The sequence below is a fragment of the Cnephaeus nilssonii genome, assembly GCF_951640355.1.
Source record: "Cnephaeus nilssonii genome assembly, contig: SCAFFOLD_35, whole genome shotgun sequence".
NCBI classification, from domain to species: Eukaryota; Metazoa; Chordata; class Mammalia; order Chiroptera; family Vespertilionidae; genus Cnephaeus; species Cnephaeus nilssonii.
The window spans coordinates 1,363,754-1,369,856 of record NW_027645417.1 but is presented as its reverse complement, the minus strand read 5'-3'; the positions used below and the strand labels follow the sequence as shown (position 1 = coordinate 1,369,856).

The following is a 6,103-nucleotide window of genomic DNA, read 5'->3' as shown; positions in this document are numbered from 1 at the left end:
CATGAGTGGGATCCAGGGTTCTGCCAGCACCTTGAACTCACACTCCCCATACTTCTCTCACAGCTCTGATCCAAAGCCAAATCACATTTTCTGCTGGAACAGGGGTCCACCATCCTCTTCACAGTATGGGAAGATGCAGCCATAGGGAGAGGAGGCCAGGAGGACGTCACATCGGCTGTCCTGTGGGCACTATGAGCCTGTGTAGCCTAGTGTGACGGAATCGCTCCCGACTAGAAGGAAGCTCTGCAGTGCAGGCTTGGGGTCTGCTGTGTGCGCTGGATTATGGTCAGTGCCTAGAGACGTGTCTGTAACTGGCAGACTTCTCATATATTTGCTGAATGAGTGAGCCCAAACCAAACCCATCTCAGATAGCTGGGTGAGTCTGTACCCCACTGCTCACCCTGGGGTTTCTGATCTGGCTTCACCCAGGATAAGGAGCCATAATGGAATCTCCAGTCTCTTTATCTAATGAGAAAAGTGCTTAGCCCTGTGCCCTGAGGAGAATCACAAATTTGGCAGAGACTCTGCCAACAGGAAGAGAAAATGACCAATTGACTCAAACACAGCCCCTCCAGCAGACCTCTCCACTTTCCAGCACCCAGAGGCACCCCACTGAGACCCTACAATAACCCTATTGGGCCTCATTTCTCCCCATGTTCCAAGGAACAAACACTCAGAGACATGCAGTGACCTGAAGTTTCAGAGCAAACAGGTGGCCAATGACCACTGTGCTGTGCAGGGGCAGGGGCTCACCTGGTACATGGTTGGTCTCTCACCTGTTGTAGCAAATGCTCTATAACAACACGGATGGTGGGGACAAATGCGGGGTCCCTGCCCAGGAAGGTGGGCACCTGGTATTTGCCCCGTTTGTCCAATCAGTGAGCCCAGGTGGTCATTACCACACTGGTCCTTTGTTTTTTCTCTTCTGCTTTGCCTTGTGAGGATGGAGTTTATTGGACACCACGAGTGAGTGTCCTGGGGCCACTGGGCTGGTTAGCAGCTGGGCCTGTCTCCGTGCTAAACTAAACTGTGAACAGAAAAGCAGCTGGTCCTTCCCGGGCTTGGCCAGGGCAGGGGGATGGGCAGGGGACAGGCAGGCTCAAAGGTGCGATTGGAGCATCTGAAGATGCGGGTGGGGAAGTGCTTGATGTGGGAGCTTCACGTTGTTCCACTGCACGCCGTCAACGAGGACCCGCAGTGTGTCCTGAGGGTGCTTGGCCCTGCAGATCAGGCGGCTGATGCCCTCGAGGCACTGGCTCTGGTACACCATGTCCTTGTCCTTGGTTTTCTTGGACAAACACATCACCTTCTTGTTGTTCTCCTTGTCCACAGTCATGGACTGGAAGGGCGTGAGGGCGTGGCTACAACCTCACCACTGCTGGGCAGCCTGCTGACCTGCAGAGACTGGAAGGTGTACTTGAGGGTGTTGCTGGCAGTAGCCTGGTCTTTGTTCTCAGAGTCTCTCTTTCTGTCTGTGGGCTGCGCTGCCGTCCAGTAATCTACCAGTAGCCCCATCAGCTCAGCACCAGCCCCGAAGGATATGAGAGGCCTCCTTGTTTGCCGCAGACCTGTATGGCCGGGGCGGCGGGGGGAGCGGGGGGGCCAATGACAGCACGCTAGAGCCCAAGCGGGCCGCATAATCTCAGTGTCCTGATGCGACCCAGAATGGTCCCACACTTCAAGGTCCACCACCCCCATGAAGGGAATGATGTTTAAGGACTCCTCATTGGGGCTCTTCTGTTTGTAGGTGAGTGTGGCCTCCACGATGGGCAATTGGTGGACACAGTTGGCCTCGCGGTGTACTGTGTGATTCTCAACACCATGCCCAGCCTGTCCTACACAGCCCTCTAGGCCTCCGTGTAGAATAGGTCCCGCCTGGGCAGGTCCTGGAAGAAGCTCTTGTAGCGGTAATGCAGAGCCCAGGTACCTGGCCACGGGGTGGGAACCCAGCAGATGACTAGGAAGCACATGTAGCCCATCCGGGGGCAGGGGGGCACGGTTGTAGGACAGCAGCTCTAGGAAGAGCCACAGCACAGAGCTGAAGTACTGCTGTGCCCCTGCCACCGGGATCTTCACAGGCATCGGGGGCTGGGAATTGTAGTGACAGGGTCTCTGAATCCACAAGACGATGTTGCTGAAGGCCGCCTGGACCTCAGCCTTGGAGCAGGTGCACACCCCGGGCAGCATGTGTTGCTGCAGGACTCAGACTGGAACTGCCCCTGCCAGTCAGAGGTGTTGAGGAGGAGGATGTTCTGGGGCAGCTGGTATCAGAGATGAGGATGTGATTCAGCTGGTCGTACACCGTCTCCCTGAGGATCTGCAGCTGGCTCAGCGGGTCGGGGCAGTGCTTGTTATTCAGGCTGTGGGCCCGCTTGTTCCTGGCTGTGCCACCTGCTGCTCCTTCAGGGATGTGCCCCAGCCCCAGTGGCCTGCCTGCTTCCCCTGGGATCTGGTGGAGGGGATGAGGAGAGACTAGGTCTTAGTGATGCATCCATTGGTTGCTTGAGGCTTGTCTTCTCCGTCACCTGGGTTGGACCTGGAGGCTCCTCTGGCGCTGGCACTGTGGATGCTCTAGCTCTCTGTCTGAGAGCTGGGCTGGGACAGGTCTTCCAGGTATGTCTTCAGGGTCCTGAGGACACTCTCATAGGCCACTGTCACGGTTCTTTAGTGAGTCCTACAGCAGATCCAGGTCCTCCACCTCAGGGACCTGCTCCGAAGACTCCTGCTCTGAGTCCAGGACCTCCTTCCGCACTTGCACCCTGCGCAGCCACGCCCCAACTTTCTTGTTGGCATCTTGTTGCCTGGTCATCAATGGGGATCTTACTTCTCCTTGGCGCTGCTTTTTGGACTCCTCAAAGTCGAAGTCCTCCTCCTTTTGGTCCTGCCCGTGCCTGGGATCATTGCTGGCCTGCTGATCTGAGAATATTTCATACTCCATCTCCAGATAATGAACCCGAGACTTGGCCTTGAGGCCAGCCTTCTGGGTGCTGTCCTCGGGGTCGATGGGCTGGCTGGACAGGGAGGAGATGCTGACCTCAGCCACGTGGGCAGATGCCTCCGTGATGGTGCTATGGAGGCTCAGCATCTGGCCACCCTCGAGGCGTCGCTGCAACACCTCAGCCATGTCGATGGTGCCCACGGCGAGCGTCCGGTAACCCAGGATGGTCTGGTTTTTAAGGCGCTGCTTCTGTTGCAGCATGATCTGTAAGTTGTTGCCTTCTCTTTTGAGGGAGTGAGGGTACCACAGGGAGAAAGTCAGCGCCAGGTCGGTCTTCACGTGACCACTAGGGGGCAGCAGAATCTCGTCTGACCTCAAGATGTTTTTGGAGTCCTGGATTTTAACAGTGATCACCACAGCACTGAGCGCCTTCTCCAGCTCCTTGTAGATCAGCAGCTTGGTTAAGGTGAGGCTACATAGCCTGGGCACGCAGGTGGGGCTGGAGCACTCCACCTCCCAGGTGGAAATCAAGTTCATGGGCACCTGCGTGCTGAGTGCGATGGGCATGCTGTCCAGGCCCGCAGGCGCCGACATAGCGGTATGATTTCTATCCTGTGTTGGGAGAGGGGGAACATGCCATCAGAGGCAGCTCATAAACTGCCAGGTGGGTTGGGGGCTGCAGCTCAGACTGAACCCCAAGCACTCAGTGATTGGTGGCAAGAGGTGGGACAGGAGTGATCGCAGGGACCACATGCTAACCTGGCGGCCTTGCAAACTAGAGACCTAAAGTAATCACAAAGGATGGTCTGAAATTAAAGTGTTGTGTGGTGTTTTTTAACTAAAAGCAGCTTTTGGTGGATAGTGGTGTCCTAGGTTGTCATCTTCCCTGAAAAAAAGGTCTATCTTTATCTTAACTGAGCCTGTCTATTGTCTTTTTGCATCTATAAGAACATATTTTTGTAATGTCAAAGTCATTTTCCTTTATTCAGACCCCTCGAAGCACAGGCACTGCTCTGCTCTCTGCAGAGACCACACATCCCCTCATTGTTATTGAGTTCATTGTTGACTGTTCACATTCTGCACACACCTGAGTAAAAGAAGTACATGTCTACCATTTTACCTTTTATCCAGTCCCAGAGAGTTCCCTGCTGTGATTTCTCCTGCTTCCCTAATCTGTCACCAATGGATTTCATGAAACCCACACAAGTCTCCATTTTTCATTGTAATGTATAAAATAAGGTGCAAAGCTGCCATTCTCCGGAGCATTATTATCTCATTTGGTTGAGATTTTGCTTCACCGCAATTGTCTACACTTTGGCTCAAATAAAGTCACAACAATTCTGCACAGGTTTCCATGTTTTCTACACGGACAAGAGAAAAGGTTCTCGGCAGGCAACGTAGACTTGGAGGTGAGTGATGATGTGACACATTGGTGTCTTAGTCATTTCTTAGCAGAGGACGGACAGCACCTCCCTGTGTTAACAAGGTCACCCTGGGATTTCTGACAGAACATCCCATTCTAAGATGGGAACGGAGGCTTTTCCTGGGGTGGGAGGGTCTGGATATTAGGACAATGGGGTGTTCAGGGCAGCACCGTTGACATGACAACAGGAGGGGATCACGTCCAGGTCCCACAGCAGTGAAGAGATGGATCGCCAGCCCTGATAACAGGCCCCCCTCCTGGTATGTTGTGCAGCCCAGGGAGGCCCCAGCTTCTGACCGGGAGGGACCACAGGGATGTGATCCTCCGGGCAGCAAAGGGCAAAGCAAAAGACTTGGTACCCTGAGCCCCATGTCCTTTTGGGAAAAGCATCCCCACTAATCACGATGATGTGTAAGAGTGGGAGAAGGTGTGTAAGGATTGTCAGGACAACATGGACACGTGGAGATGGTCATTAAAAGGAAAAATCTGCAGACAAATGCAAAAATGCACTTGACTGAGCATGACGTGAAATGGTACAAAGTCTTCTGATGTTCCTAACACTTTGTGGGCAGTGACTTTGCATCAGTGAGAGTGGATTGTGGGGAGGATATGGGCCCCAGATTCCTTTGGACATTGGACTCTAGGAGGGAACTAGGGGCATGACAGGGCAGCTTCTGGAACCCAACTACATGGGATCCTGGAGTCTGGGTCACCTCAACACCTGCACTCACCCTGCGGCCATGCTGCATGCTGGAGGATGGATGGGGCACCTGTGCCTCCTGCAGGGGCATGGAGTTGAGGACCCCATCTGTCAGCTCCTCTCTGTTCTCCTGAGCGGAGCTCTGTAAAGACAGTTCCCAGTCACCAGGGGAAAGCCTCAGAGCCCTGTTTTACTGGTTCTCTGCCCCTGTGACCCTCCGCTCCAGACACACACACACAGTGTGATGCGCTCCAACCTCTACTGCAGAGGAAAAGGTGTGACGTCCTGAGGGCTTGGATTCCCATTGGCACAGATAAGGGTCCCCTCTGGAACCACATCTCCAACTGCCTGCCCTGCTCTGGGGTGTGATCACAGCAGGACCTCTAGGTGATCCCCTGCCCCAAAAGCTGTTCCTGCCCCAGGGTTCTCCCTTCAGGTCCCTCTTCCCACCACATGAGGGGGAGGGGATGTAGGCTGTACAGGGATGGCGCACAGCAGTGGCCTGGCCTGAATGGGTCTGACCCAGGCCACCTTGTGTTACCTGAGGCCATATTTTTGGAAATGGCCAGCAACGTCGGGGACGAGGGTTGAAAAAACGTCTGCACTGTCTGGAAAAACTCTCACTGTGGGGTCTTCGGAAGCAAGAGCACCAATCACTGGGAACACAGCAAGAGAACATCTTGCACTGGCAAATGCCTCTTGGCAAGTGAGCTGCCTGTGGGGCTGTTGCTAGATGTGGGTGCCTGGTTACAGGGTGTCCAAGTTCTATTGGATAGTGACCTCAGTACCTGGGATTGTCTTGCCTGAGTCCCCTCATCTCATGACAGCTATGCAGATAGTCCTGTGGGTGCTGTCTGTGAACCCTCTTCCCCATGAAGCACCTGATCTGTACACACCCTTAGGGGCAACAACACACTCCTCCCCCAGCCCCCTAGAAACTCTGGGTGCAGCCAGGGTCCCAGAGTTGAGTAAACCAAACTGGACTCAGACTCAACCCCTCATTCTTACCTCTTCTTGATCCTGGATAAGTCATTGTGCCTGT

The 6,103-nt window shown here is 54.3% G+C and overlaps 1 pseudogene across 1 annotated transcript; it reads right to left on the bottom strand.

Moving 5' to 3' along the window:
- Window positions 1-1,099: 1,099 nt before the first annotated feature.
- LOC307096645 (phosphofurin acidic cluster sorting protein 2-like) lies at window positions 1,100-3,532 on the bottom strand (annotated as a pseudogene). Its single transcript has 2 exons — window positions 2,679-3,532; window positions 1,100-2,536 (listed from the first exon to the last, which is right to left on the bottom strand). The product of its transcript is annotated as a phosphofurin acidic cluster sorting protein 2-like (transcript).
- Between the last annotated feature and the right edge of the window lie 2,571 nt (window positions 3,533-6,103).